This window comes from Triticum dicoccoides, chromosome 7B (assembly GCF_002162155.2).
Source record: "Triticum dicoccoides isolate Atlit2015 ecotype Zavitan chromosome 7B, WEW_v2.0, whole genome shotgun sequence".
Lineage (NCBI taxonomy): Eukaryota > Viridiplantae > Streptophyta > Magnoliopsida > Poales > Poaceae > Triticum > Triticum dicoccoides.
The window spans coordinates 133,595,181-133,611,095 of record NC_041393.1 but is presented as its reverse complement, the minus strand read 5'-3'; the positions used below and the strand labels follow the sequence as shown (position 1 = coordinate 133,611,095).

At 45.1% G+C, this 15,915-nt stretch overlaps 1 pseudogene; it reads right to left on the bottom strand.

The window, feature by feature from the left end:
• Positions 1-10,693: 10,693 nt before the first annotated feature.
• LOC119338732 overlaps positions 10,694-15,915 on the bottom strand; it is a 5,708-nt pseudogene continuing 486 nt past the window's right edge.

Here is a 15,915-nt window from a genome sequence, read left to right as displayed (position 1 = left end):
TATAAAAAAGGGAAGAAGGAAAGAAACAAAATTACTGGACAGAAAACAGATTGTTTAAATCACAAGCACACACATATATATTTATATAGCAAAGGTACTTGTGCTAACATATGAACTGAAATTAAACAAGTTCACTGGAAAATCACAAGCATAAATGCCACTGGTACATAGCTTGCACAGAGACTAACAACTGAACATCAATTAGACTATAGCAAAGTTACTAGTACATGACAGATTACAGTAGATGTCAAGAAACATACACATAGGGGATCACAGACATATACTAGAAGATTACTATATCACAGAGCAAATCACATATACTAAATATTATCCAAACAACTCGACATTAACTAGTCAGAGCACATAATAAAGTGCACTATATTTTACAAGTACGAAACTGAACAATTGTCAGGTTGCAAGTTTTTCCCAAATCTGAATATTGCATCTACTAAAACATCTCAATGCTGAATATTACAAAGTACTGAACAATAAACTTGTCAAAATTACAGAGATTTCACACACCTCAACTTACAGAAAATTAAGTATTCAGAACAGTACACAAGTTCACCTAGCAGTTTACAGAATTTTGCAAGAAGTAAAAAGAGAAGAGAAGCAGCAGCAGTTTGGGTTCAGAGAAGAATAGGGTCAGCAACAAGTAAAGAACAACAGCAGGTTGTTTTCTTCAGTAAAGGAACACCAGCGAGGAAAGGGAATAGGAGCAGCGTGGGGATTGGAGAAGAAGTAGCAGGTTGAGGCAACTACAGCAAGGGGATGCAAGGAGAAGGAGCAGCAGGAACGTTGAGAGAAGAAGAAGAGCAATAGCAGGGTTAGGAGAAGAAGAAGAGAAACAGAGGAAGTGGAGACGAGGGGAGGAGCAGCGGAGAGGGAGAGAGCAGCAGCAGGTGGCGCGGGGAACTACACACCCGTCTGGTCGGGCGCGCCAGGAGCGGCGATGAAGTGGAGCGCCCAAGGTGATGGCGGCGAAGACGGAGTGGTGGCTGGATGATGTGGTGCTGGTGGGTGAAGGTGCTGGTGGAGCAGCGAAGTCCGGAGGCGCGCCGCCACGATGGCCTGGCCGCGACGGCGGCTGAAGGTGGGAGAAGAAGTGGTGAGGGGGAGAGAGATGGAGATGCCAGGCTCCGAAGGGGATTGGTGGCTGCGCTAGGGATTTTGATCCCCCATGATCTGATCTGCCACTTTGCAATTTTGCCCTCCTACTTCTCTTCTTTCTTCTCAAATTGGTCCCTCTCTTCTTTGGCTAACCCCTCTGGTTACTTCTTATCATCACACACAAGTCCCTCCGTCCTTCTTCTTTCTTTTCACTTGACTGGTTCTCTTAGCCACCTAGTCCAGATCTTAGAGTTTATAGTGCCTTTGCGCACTTTTCTGCAAAAGAAACACAATGACTAGTAAATGATTCATTATATGATTTTCATGCAATATTCGATAATTCTTAGCAAGAATAGATGGACACATCTCAAGAAATGGTGAATTTATGTGTCAAAATTATATATATGAAATGTGCTTATCAAGCAGGCATACAAGACATATACTAGAGATCTTTACTGCAAGTTCCGTGATGAGTTTTCGATGATTGGACGCTACAATGCATTCCAAATTGGTGTGGAAATGTTTGAGCTGAGACCAAATACGGAATGGGTTGTGAAGTATGGTTCCAGGAACTACTTGGTGTTGGCAAAAATACCCGAGGGACAATTTTCGTGTGAGTGTACCAAAATGGAGAGGGATGGCATCCTTTGTTGCCACATACTGAAAGTGCTCACACATATTGGGCTTGATGTCATCCTGGAGCAGTACATGTTGACGCGTTGGACGCCAATTGTTGTCCCAAGTGTGCCAAGTGCCACTAGCCAGCAACCTGATGTAATGCCGCCTGCCTCTCTAAAGGAAATTAGGCATGCTAACATGACCTCTGACTTCCAAACTAGCAAAGTTTGCTTGTGGTTCTGATGCAGCAAAAGGCATTGTTGATAAACACATGCGTGCATCGCGGACAGAGATTGTGCAGTTGAACAAGTCTAGAAGGAAAAAAGGGCTGCAAGAGAGGTAGGTCCGTCTGCTGGTGATAACAACCAGGATCCTCCCGTGCCGCCTACATCTACAGGGCCTACTCCAGCAACTACCCCTACTAGACGTGCTCCACCGCCTACTCCCATGGCCGTGGTGGACCACCTCCTCCCATGCAACGTGCTAGTCGTGGTCCACCATGTCCTCCCATGGGTCATGCTGCTCATGCTCCAGTGCCTCCTCCCATGGGTCGTGCTGAATAGAATCCTCCGATGGGTCATGGTGGGCCACGTGTGAATAATGATTCGGCATCTCTTCCTATGGGTAACACAACACATGGCCATACTAACTGCACTGAGCAGATGTCGCCTACGAACAACGACGATGAGGTTGGAACTCCTAGGGATCCGCCAAAGTCAACAAAAAAGGGAGGGCAAGGAGTAAACGCCATCATTCAGCTCTTGAACTGCACCCGAAAAGGAAAAACAGGTGCAGCTACTGCAACTCAGATAAGCACAATGTTGATGGCTGCCCTACGAAGTTGGCGTGACAACTTGGTGACATATAAGCAGTAGATAAAATGGAGGAAGCATCAAAAAAAAAGTTCTGGCTTTGCACTGTTAGGACATGGATGGAACTATGAAGATCCAGCAACAAACAACTGATTTGGAAACTTCTTCTTTATGTTGTTTAAACTTAGCATCTGGCCCAATTGTATTTCATGTTTAAAAAGTCGTGTATGCTATCACTTTGCTATATGTGAGGCTACCTATTTACCCATTTATACCTCTGTTGGCAAATTTACACATTTACGCATGCAACATGGTAAAAAGAGAAAATGTTACTATGTGTGTTGTCCTTTACTGATTGACTGTTTGATGCTTTACCAGAACCGAAGAGGGTTGTGCAAGTTAATTAGTATCAATGTGCAAGTATCTTCCCTGTATGTGCAAGCGTAACATCTCCAAGTACTATGCCATGTAAAATAGAAAAGGGGGAAATGAATACAATTGTATCATTCTTAGGGTTGAAAAACAAACACCATCAAAACAACAGTACAAAAAGAAAATAGAATGTGCACCCTGGGGCAAAAAAACCCAGATGAAATTGTGCAACTGAACTTGTGCTAGGTGTGCAACTATATGAGTACCATTGTGCAACTGTCATGCAGACCGATGGGTGCGGATAAAAGAAGGAGCAAAAACAGAACTTACTCGTTGTACCGTAGAATGTCCTTCCATGGGGCTTTGTTGAGAGTAGAGTCAACCATCTTGTAGGTCATTATCCTCCTCATGTTTAGGCACTCTTTTGGTTCATAGTTTGGCAATTGTCTCCCATTCCAAATGCTAGTATTGAATAACATGAACACACCACATTCATTGATGTGCAAGAAAAAAAAGGGAAAAGACATTTGTTATTCGACGTGAGTTGGGCCCATAACCGCAAAAAGAAAACTAACAGCCTTGCTTTTGCAAGACCGTGTTCTTGACCATGCAACTTTGTCCCCTAAAAAATGTGGAACTACCCATTGATCTATGTGCAACTGTATGAATACTTTGTGCAACTATATGAATTGGTTGGTGCAAAAAAATGTGCAACTACCCATTGATCTGTGTGCAACTGTATGAATACTTTGTGCAAGTTGATGGTTTGGGTTGGTGCAAAAAAATGTGCAACTACCCATTTATCTATGTGCAATTGTATGACTACTTTGTGCAACTAGATGGGTTGGAAGGAGCACTAACCAACTATAAAAAATTGAAAAGAGTTGAAAATGGCGTGAATGCATGACTTACTTCCCGAGTTGCTTGGGTACATCAATGTCGATGACCTGAAAGTGACTGATGTTATGCTTTGGGTAGTGCTACTTCCATAAATACCTCACCGCTCCCGCTGTAGTTGAAGCACAGTGCATTAAGTCGGGGTTGTCGAGCTTCCTCCAAGAATCTAGCACCTCGAAACGTTGATCCCTTAAGTTGATGTTAAACACCCAATGGTGTCTACCTCCTTCTTGATCATTGGGATCGGCAAACTTGAGCACAGGGAGCATCACCTGCCCATATTGAGAGCACCGGAAAAAAGAAGGTAAAAAGTTGTCCAGAACTGACCAGTGAAAATCCAATAGCTATTATGCAACACGAAAAGTTCAAAAAACACAAAGTTGTGTGTCGAGAAAAAACTGACCATATCTTGACGGTCTAGGTGATTAATCTTCTCAAATTTAGAATGTATCTCAGCAGCGTTGTATATCCCTTGCTGCAAGCGTGTCTGCATTTGAAGAGATGAGTCTTAGAAAACACATTGTAAAAAAGGAAAGGGACAAAAGGAACTTGCAATGAACAAGAACATCAGTTCTCATTAAACTTACAGCAACCCTCAGTGGCATGATGACCTTCTTTGAGTCCTTAGGTAAGTTTTCCCTGATTGTGATAAGACCAGCTTCGACAACACCATTAGATAGCCACTTGGTAGGCTTCATTGAGTCAGCCAACTCCTTTAGGCCCAGAAAGAACCCATCATAGTTAATGATTTCAGGGCTATTTCGGAAAACAATGTGAGGGCAAAGAAAAAAGAACAAAAAACGGGATTAACTGGTTACCGTAAAATGCGTAAAAAAGTGAACAAAAAATGAGTAACTATACTTAAGGTGTGCAGGGCATGATGTGCCAACTGTATAACTATTGTTGTGCAAGTGATGTTGAATGGAACTGCAAGTACAAAAGATGACTTCTGCAACTATAAAAAATTGAATTACTACTACAGTGCTACTATTACATATGTCTATGACGAGATAATAAAAGATGTTCAATTGTATTACCATTTTTGTGCAAGAAATCAATAAACACATGAAGATGCAAACGTAACAACCTGATTTACCACAAAATGCATTAGTTTTACCTTATTTCTGTGTCGTTTGCTCCAGGTATATTCCTTACATAGTAGAGAACTGCGGCATAAAGCTTGTTCACTTGTTCATTGCAAGTGAACGTCTTTGTTTTATTGTAGTCGATGTAGGGAGACCTCTGGACAGCATTTGGCTTGATTATCCTCCTTGTGCGTTTTTGCACTGGTGGGCCGGATGTGGTACTGCCGGACCCACTTGCACCCCCTAGAACACCTGTCACATCTGGGGTGTGAAACTCATCATGAGAATCTGAAATGATGATATGAATTGGTGCCTTCCCAGTGACAACCTTATCTGCAGCAGCACAAACCTCTCTCACAGTTTCCGAATCCCAATAATCTAGCTCGCTGCTCTTAGATAACCCTGCCTCTTGTGGTTTCACTTGTGATTTCTTAGGCTCGTCCATAGTGGCAACTGGGGGGTCATCATCAAGATCCAAACCCAAGTCAAATGGTGGAGCATCGCAGAACCCATCGCCATGATATGATCTTGCTGATGATGCTCTACGAATGGGATACACGCTGTTATTCTCTCCTTGGACATCCTTGGGTGCATCACCTGCTGACTTGGTTCGTGTAATTATGCTTGGCGGCGGTCTGGGCGGTATACACCTCAAAACAAGGTCGTAAACTTGCTCTTGTGTAAGGGTATCCTGTTGTCAAGAGCACGAAAAGTAGGTGAATGTTGTTTCTGAGCCTGCACAACAATACTGATAGCCGAGGGTTCCATGGTGACTGAATGGGTTGGGGATGGAGTTGGCACACTGACTATTGTGGTTGGCACAGTGACTTCTTGAGTTGGCAATGCAGTCCTTGGGATTGGCACACTGATAGCTTGGGGTTCTGTGGTGGCTGATGGGGGCAGGGTAGACACAACTCCAGATGCCTCACTTCCTCTTGCTATTGGCACAGTGGTTGTTTCACTTTCCTTGATTGATGGTGTACTGTGCGCAGTTGATGCTGTAGTTGGCTTATTTTGTCAGGACCCCGACTCAATGCCACATCGATCTAGCATGTAACACCTCATATCACTTTGCGGCCTCACGCACGGTATCCCCACGGGTGTCGCCTTACCTTTGCCCGGGACCGTTTGCGCCTTTTGGCACACGTATATGACAGTGTCGCTAGCATCCATATGATAAGGATCCCGGGCTGACATGGCTAGTCGTAAACCCAAAGTGGCACAAACTTACAGGGACATGCATCCATGACCCAACATCGAACGTGTCGGTCATCAGCGAGTGAATCCAGGCTGTAGCACTGGGCTAGCAGGACTCCGGTGAACAGGGCTGTAGCGGGCTAACAGGACTCCGGTATTCATCGCGTGACATTTCCCCGAAGGGACAGACACAGGAATGAAGAAGGACACATGCCGGCCAGCCTAAGTGTTCCGGAGCAGTAGCAAGCTACCATGGCTCAGTGGAAGCACCAGGAGACATTTCCTGGTAAGAGAGGCTACTAAGGATAAACAAGATAGTCAGATCCCACACATACCAAGCATTTCAATAACATACACACAATATGCTCAATATGTGCAAATACAACATGGCATCACAACATGACTCTACAACTCAAGTATTTTATTCAGTAGGCTCCGAGGAGTGAGATATTACAAACATGAGTCTCATGACCCAACATTCAGAGCATACAAGTCAAAGCACAAGCGGAAGCTTAACTTGTCTGAGTACAGACAACTATAAATGAAAAAGGCTGAAAAGCCTGACTATCTACCAGATCCTGCCGAGGGCACAAGATCGTAGCTGAGGTAGCAAGCTAAACCTCGAAGTCCACGCAGAACTACTAGTGAGACGTACGTCTCTCTGCAAAAACATAAAATAGGCAAACGTGAGTACAAATGTACCCAACAAGACTTACATCAGAACTAACTACATATGCATCATTATCAACAAAAGGGGGGTGGTGGAGTTTGACTGCAGCAAGCCAGCTTTGACTCGGTGGCTATCCTGAATTACGACTGCAAGTAACTCTTTTGAGGTGGCGCACACGAGTCCACATATTCACCATATCAATACACCACTATGGATCCGCTCCCGTCTCCCTACGAGAACGCCATCCATAGCACTCACGCTTATCTTGCGTATTTTAGAGTATCCACTTTCACTTGTCTATGAACTGTACAGGCAACCCAGAAGTCCTTTACCGCGGACACGGCTATTCGAATAGATAATGTTAACCCTGCAGAGGTGTACTTCTTCACACACACGCTCTCACCACTTACCGTCGTTTATACGACATGTACTCGGCAACCTTCAAGCGGAAGCCCAGCGAGGGTGTCGGCCACGACCTGACTAACCACACAAGTCTCTCGTCCAGGTTTATCGCCTATTCGGGTTCCATCCGCAAGGAGATCTGGCCGGGGTGTCGCTCACGGCCCTAAACGATGTGTGCAGGGTTCCCAGGCCCACCATCCGGGTGCCACTTGGTACACCAGGCCACTGTGCCTAGTCTATCCCAAGCCCACCTGTACCGGGTGCCACTTGGTAGACTACTAACACTACCTACAAACACCAGAAACTAGTTGCAACTCCTGGACAGAGATCATGTTTATTAATAAGTCAAGAGGGGTCGAGTTACCGGAACCCAATGTGTGGTAGTAACTGTTCATGGATCACAAACACAGAACTCAGTTCCTAAGGACGGCTTTAATGAGACAACCCACCATGTACTCCTACATGGCCTCTCACCGCTACCTTTACCAAATCGTGTTCACACACTTAGCTCACACACAGTAGGACATGTTCACACACCTCCAATTCATCCCCGATGAATCAGACCAGACTCAACTCTAAGCAGTAGTAGGCATAACAAACAAGCATGAATGAGTAGGCACAACAGGGCTCAAACAACTCCTACTCATGCTAGTGGGTTTCATCTATTTACTGTGGCAAAGACAGGTCATGCAGAGGATAAAGGGGTTCAACTACCGCAGCAAGTAACAGATGAATCGTTGTTATCCTAATGCAGTAAAAGAGAGCAGGAGCGAGAGAGTGGGATTGTATCGGAATGAATAAGGGGGGTTTGCTTGCCTGGCACTTCTGAAGATAGTATAGCTCTTCATCGGTGTCATCGATCACATCATCGGTACACGTCTACTGAGAGGGGACAGGCACCGACAAACAAAGAAGAAACACAATCAATGCAATGCACAATATGATGCATGCTAATGACATGGCAATATGAGTGTGTTGGCCTAATGCAACTACAACCAGATGGATTTGGGTCATTTTGAACCAAAGGTTCAATCCCAAACTCAAATTATGAATTTAAATAGTGCCTTATCATGTTTTGCACTAAACAGCAAGGTTAACTTGTCTAAACATGCCTGAAACCAGTACATATGGATAGATTGGATTTTTCTGATAATTTTTCATATATAAATTATTTCATTTGGAGCTACGGTTGAATTTCTATGATTTTTAGAAGTTTAGGACATTTTCTGGAATTTCCTGAATTAAAACTAATCCAGAAATTGAGTTATGGCGTCAGCACTACGTCACTGTGATGTCAGCAGGTCAACGGGGCGGTCCAGGTCAAACTGACCAGTGGGTCCCGCATGTCAGTGTTATTAGTCTAACTAATTTTTAGTTAGTCCTAATCCTAACTTAATTAGCAGGCGGGTCCCATTTGTCATTGACCCAGAGGGGTCAAACTGGGCCCACCCGGGGTCAACTTGGTCAATAGGTCAAACCTGCCGGCGTTGAGCCGCCGGCGAGGCCGAGACGGCGGAGAGCGTCGGAAACGCTGCCTCGGCCACGGTTCGATGCGCGGGTGGGTGCTACGGGTAGCTGGCGGTGTGGCGCATCCAACAGTGGCGGTGGTTGGTGCTCGGGTGGCCGGGAACGACAACGGCGTCGAGCCGGGCGGCGGCCGGAGCTCGGGTGTTCGCGGGACCGGCGCTGCGATGTGCAAACGAGCGTAGCGTGGCGCTGGGAAGACTCTACGCGCGACGGTGAGCATGTTGGGCGCATGCCCGGGACCAAATGGTCACCGGAGCGTCACCGGCGACGAACGCAGGCAGCAGCACGTGCGGGTGAACGCGGTGCAGCAGCTACGGCGTGTGAGAGAGGGAGCGGAGAAGGGAATCAGGGGAAGGAGCTCACTGCGGTTGCATCGAGGCTAACGGCGAGCTCGGGGAGGGGCCGGAGCAAGCGGGGCGGCGATGGCAATCTCGGCGGACCGAGGTTGAAGAAGACGGCGTGGTCGGCATTCGAGGGCGTCCGGCGGGGCGTGGCTCGGTGAGGGAGTCGAGGACGATGTTGCAGAGCTTCTGGGCGCGTCGGTGAGACGTGGGGTGGCCGGTCGTCACGCCAACGACGAGCGGCAGCGACGGCTGTGCTCGGGCATGAGAGGGAGAGAGAGAGCAGAGGAGGGAAAGAGCTCGAGAGAGAGTGAGGGGCGGTCGGGGAGGCTGCGTGGCATGCACGGAGGCATCCAGGGCGGCGGGAACGCAGGCAGGCAGGGAGCTCGCGTGGCGCGCGGAGCGCACGCGCGCGTCGGGCACGCGCCCTGTCCGACTGGCGGGAGGACAACGACGACTGGCACAGGCCAGTGGGTTGGGCCGTGCTGGGCCAGGCCAGGTGAGCGCCAGGTAAAATCCTCTCTCTCTGCTTTCTGTTTTTCTTTTCTATTTTTCTTTCTCTGTTCTAGTTTAGTTTAGGCACTAAACCATTTTTCATAAATTCTGAAATTATTTGTGGGAGCTCTCTGCAATATACAAGTGACCCACAATTATTTTCAAAATATCTGGAGCTATAAAATTATTTATAGCTTTTATTTGCTATAACTCAAATACAATATGGATTAATTCAAAAATCCAAATTGTCCTAGAAATATACTCATCATTTTTGGCAGAGGTGTCCACCTTAACCAGAAATCATGAGCATTTTTAAAGGCATTTTGGGATCATTGAAAAAGATTTTATTTAATTCTATTTGAAGTCATTTGGTGCTAGGGTTTGAATCAATCCCCATTTCAAGATTAAGAGCAAAATAAACATGATGCAACACATGACTAGCTAGCCCAGAGCAGATCAGAACTAGGGATGTGACATATTTGCACAAACACTTGGCTCACTTGAAGCTGCAGTTGCCACATCAGCTGTTGGGGTTGCCGACTTCCTACACTGCATACTAACAACTTTCTCTTGACTGTTTGATCCACTCTTAATAGCATGGCTTGGCGACTCTATTCCCATTTCTGCAAACTTTGTGTCCTTGGCAAAAGACATTGTTTTGTTGCTTTTTTTACCAGGGAGTTTGCATGTTGTAGAGATGAGCTTGGCATCTACATGCGCAACGGTTGGCACTTGTATAACAGTGCTTGCCTCCTTGGCCTCTGGAGTTGGTACCTCCTTTCCCTTTGATTTACTTATGTTCTTCAAATTTTTCTCTCCCATATGAGCAACCTTATCTTTTGGTTGACCCAACACCAGGTTCTTGCTAAGTGTCACAAGCTTCTTGCGCTTTGGCACAGTGGGTGGGCGCGGTGGAGATGCTGCCATCCTCTTGCTACCACCTGACGATGAAGCATCTTCAGATGCAACACCTTCCTTCAATATCTTGTCAACCATGGTTTTTGAGCCAATCCAGTCCAAACCCTTTCCTACCTCTTCCATTTCTTCCTCAGTGCTTCGTACTCCATCGTTTATGATTTTTTCAAAGGAATTATCCTTCTCTTTCAAGTCAGAGATTGCATGAGTTTCCAGCAAAGGAATGTCAAATCTATTGGGGATTGTTGGCTCTTATCTACACAAGTCAAACAATGAGGAACTTTCCTCTGGCACAACTGCTTTAGTTCCAACTGATTCCAGATCTTCACCCTTCTGACGCATGTCCTTTCGGATGAAAAATTGTAGAGTTACACTATCATCAATTGAGCTGCTGCTGTTGCTGCTGCCTCCATCTCCAGAAGTGTTTGCCTTCTTTGAACTGCTGACGCCGCCAGCTTTACCATCATGATCATCATCATCATTCCAACTACCACTACCTCCATCAAAGGCCCCCTGTCATCGTCGTGTGTTTCCTTGCTATCATCATCACTGCCCCCATGCTTTCCTTGCTCACCTTTCTCGACATCCTCACCTTTCCCCTTGTCTGTACCATCTTTTTCCTCTTCCTCTTCCACTTCATCATTACCGGATTCTTCATTGTCTTCATTGTTGCCAGCATCATCGTCGCTCTCATCATCATCATCATCATCATCATCGTTGTCACTGCCATCATCACGTTCTTCATCATCCCTTCCCTCTTGATCCTCCTCTTCTTCTTCAGAATCATCACTTTCTTCAGAATCATTGCCAACTATAGGGTGAACATCTTCTTCTTCTGACTCACTTTCCTCTACAAATTCTTCTTCTTCACTTCCCTCCACCTCTTCTGATTGCTTGGCAGTAGATTGACGCTTCCGTCGCCTAGTGTGTGAGCTTTTACCCTTTGTTTGATCAGTTAGCGGGCCCTTGAGAGGAGACAAATCTGGTTCCTCTTCATCATGCTTGGCACACCTTCGATGAAGTTGCCAAGATTGTCTGATATTGCTTTACATAGATCATGAACCATACCTGCTAAATTGAACTTCTTCTGCATAACATTAGAAGATAAAACAAAAATTAAAATTTAAAATAGAAAAAATTAAGATAATGAAAAGTATATCAAAGTATATTTCTGCGCTAACTGCAAACCTAAGTTTGGTGCAAGTATATGAAAGTAGTGTGCAACTGAGATGCTGAAAGTGTGCAACTGAAGTAGGGGTAAGTTAGCAGGAAGTAAAAAAACAAGCATATTTTGTAGCTAGGAGTTATGGAATCTGTGTAAGTGAAAACATAAGTTTGATTTCAATTAGGAAAAAAGGTGAGATAATAATTCTGTGCAACTCATGCATGCATTAGGCACAGAAAAAGTAAAACCAACAAAAGGAACATGATTTTTGTTCTAATAAAAAAAAGTGTGGGTGAGCAAAAAAGGATAACTCAATGAGGATTGTAACTCATTGGAACCTTTGATGCCACAAACACTTCTGCCTGTAGTAATCCTCCGAAGAGTGTTGAATCCTCTTTGGTTCTATACTGCTCCTTCAGCTGTTCACAGAAAGAAAGGATCATTTTACAACAATAACAAGTCTATATTGTCTGTATCTAACAAGGAAAAAAGACTTTATATATGGGCAACTACCACATGCCCTAGAAGCAAAAAAGGTAAAGTGAAAAACCTATGTGAATTCACAAATGAGAAGTGGCGCTTTAAAGGAAAAGTATGAAACAAGCATGTGTGCAATTGTCATAAGCATGTGTGCCAACTGTCAACATAGACTTGTGCAACTACCACATGCCCTAGAAGCAAGAAAAAGTAACTAAAAATACTATGTGAAGTCACAAAAATAAGAAGTGGGACTTTAAAGGGAAAGATGAAACAAGCATGTGTGCAAACTGTTCATGAAGTATGTGTGCCAACTATCAACATCAACTTGTGCAACTACCACGTGCCCTCAGAAGCAAAAAAAACTAACTGAAATTACTATGAAAAGTACAATTGGAAGTGGTTACTGTAAAGAGGAAATATGAAACAAGAATGTGTGCAACTATATTCAGTTTGTGTGCCAACTATCAAGTATGTGAAAGAATCATGTGCAAAAAATACAGACTTTGAGCAGAATTTCCAACTCACTTGAAGTTTCCCAAAGACACCGGGCAAAATCAAGTCCTTTTTCATTATCTTGCTGATTAGATTCTTATCATAGGCGTTGGCTCGAACTTCGCAGTGGCTTATTCGCAAATCAACTTCAAGTGCGTCAATGTAGAGAATATGTACATGCACCATCCCCAAGAGACAAACAAAAAAGGGGAAAATAAAAATATAAGAACATTGGTGATAAAAAAGCACAAAAAACATCTAGAAAAAAGGTGTGTCTAACAGAATACAATTAATTAGAGCTCACCATCAAATGATACAGGCAACAACACACTGTTTGTTTGCCCTCACCCATGTTGCGGTCAGCGACAAACAAGCTCACATTGCTCTTCAACAGAACATCGGGTTCTAACACAGCGCTGTAGCAACGTGGGCTCAGAGACAGACTAGTTGTAGGAGCTAAAAAGGTGCTGAAAGCAACTGCAAGCCACCCAATGAGGAACTTGTTATCAGTTGTGCCTTTTGTAGCTTTCATTGTCTTGGTGAATTCGGTGACCGTGGGGTGTTTCGGTGGCCCGGTGTGGTTGAACATCTCATTGAAAGCCTTAACAGACTCCTTTTCAACAATGTATTTCACCCGCGGCCCTCTATCTGGTAAACCAAAGTTCCTGTGCACACTAGCAGCATCTACTGGAATAGTTCCCCTGCCTGGGAATACCAAAGCTGAACTGGCTGGGTCGTATGACTGGACTAGGAACTTCGTCAAGTCAAAAGGCAGTGTGTCTTCTAGGTTTACCAAACCTCCTAACATCTTCTCATATAAGAAGATCTCTGAACAGGTGCCAACTCGTTGTTAATCTTCACAAATCTCCCTGGTGATGCCTTGATCCTTCCAGCTTGTGAACACCGCCGAGGAACGTTTCCTTCGTTCCCTTCAAGACCAACTTCACCCGCCTGAGACAAAAAAGGGAAATGAATACAGACAAATTGTGCTCCCGCCGCGCACATACGTCTTCAACTAAGCACATAGTTGGTTGTTGTGCAACCACAGGTCGATTGTTGTGCAACTATTATACCTTATTGTGCAACTGACATGTACACCCTCTGAAATTAAAAAAACTGTCCAAAAATGTATAATGATTTTGTGCAGCTGTGTGCTCAATTGGTGCCAACTTTCAAAAATGACAATGTAGGTAAGGAGATTCCAAAATCTATCACAAAAGAAAGACTAGAAAACACTAAACAGCGCTTTTCAGATTTGACATGGTAGTATACAACACTTTCAAATGACAATGTAGCCAAGTATATGCTTTTTCATATGCAACACTGAATAACACAGGTGCCAACTAGTACCAATATACTGTGCAACTGAAAAAAGAATTATACAAAAAAAAGGTACCTCATCAGCCTCTGCAGAGGTTGGGCCACCCACATCAGATGACTTGCCTTTCCATTTTGTTCTGGCTCGCTTTGCAGCATGGGATGCACTAGCATCCTCCCCCTACAAAATAACCAAAATGATGCCTCATGTTAAAAAATCAATGAAAAAACAGAGAAAACAAAAATTAAAAATTGAATTTCTTTTACAAAAACTCAAAATTGTTCATTGCGTATTCAAAACTTACCTCTACTTCATTACCATCATTGGGGTCGGTAGGAGGACACCGCTGAGCAGGCCTGTTCCTATTCCGCCGTATATACTTTGCTGAAATCCTCTGCATGGCTCAACAGAAACAAAAACCAAAAATTAAAAGTAGAAAAGGAAAAAAGAGAAAAGAAAACAAGTAAATATATTCAATCATATTTGCTCCCTTTTGAGCTTATAGAAAACAACTTCTTCCCCACTTCCACCGGCTCTCCCTCTTCGACCGTTGTCACTCCAAAAAAAGATCCAGACAAAATCACTCTAATTGCACACACACAAAAATTGTAGCTCAAAAAACACTAACAAATCATGTGCCAACTGGACCCTGGTTTTGCCAAACATTGACCCTGGTTCTGTCAACTCAGATATGGTAATACCGAGTCAAAAATAAAAGAACACATATCCCAGCTGTGTCCAACTATTGAATCTAGATCTACCAGCTGGAAAACTGGTCCGGTGCCAAGTATAAAACCTACAGAACATAGGTACCTGAATATGTGCAACTATTGTACCTATAACTACTAAAAATGTGTTTATGGCAGATGATGTGTGCAACTGATGCACACGATGTGTGCAACTGATGTAGAGTCAGCCATCACATGGTGAAATTGATGTGTGCAACTGATGCACCTGATGTATGTGTGCAACTGATGTAAAGGTGTGCAACTGATGCACCTGATGTGTGCAACTAATGTAGAGTCAACCATCACATGGTGAAACTGATGTGTGCAACTGATGCACCTGATGTATGTGTGCAAACTGATGTAAGGGTGTGCACCTGATGTGTGCAACTGATGCATCTGATGCGTGCAACTGATGTAGCTGGAACTGCCAATTGGGTATCTGGACAAATGTCAAGTTCAAGCACGAAACTCGTTATGCAACTCCTATTTGTGCAACTGCTAACTACAATATACTCGTTGTGCAACTGAGTAGTGAAATCATTCACTCTGCAACTACTATAGTGCAGTTGCCAACTGCAAACAAATCGTTGTGCAACTGGGCATGAAAAAAATCGAACGGATTCAACTGCCATGATGAAATATCTGCCAACTAAAGTACCAACTAAAATGCAACAGTACCTAGGGTTTCGATTCACTTGTGCAAAAGGGGCACAGACGCTAGATCTGCTGTCGGCTAAACCGCCCCCACTACAAGCACTGCGCATTGAGTCTAGCGGGCGCGGCCTCCCCGGCTACAGATGGGGCAAGAGCGCAGCGGTCGCGGCCTACGCACAACGGTGCGCGGTGACAGCACAACGGCGCGCGGCCCAACACGGCGAGAGCGCTGCGGGAGCAAGCCTAGATGGTAGATGACGCGGCCTGCCACGCTACAGACGCGGTGAGAGCGCTGCGGTCGCGGCCTCTGTGGCTACGAGCGTGGAGGGAGCAGCACGAGCACCACTTCCCCCGCTATGTGCACGGCGAGACCGCAACGGCCGAGGCCTCTCCTACAACGACCGCCGCGAGAGCACTACGGGGCGCGGCAAGAGCATTACAGCCGCGGCCTCCATCTGTACGGCGCGCGGCGAGATCAGTACGGCACGCAAGGAGAAGGAGCGAGCGGTTGAGCAGCGAGCGTACCTCAGCCGACGACGAGCAGCGGGTGCCTCCCCTTGCTGCGCCTCCGCCTCCTGCGCACCTTTCAACGGCGCCGATGGCGAGATCCAGCGGCGAATCTGGCAACTACCAGCAA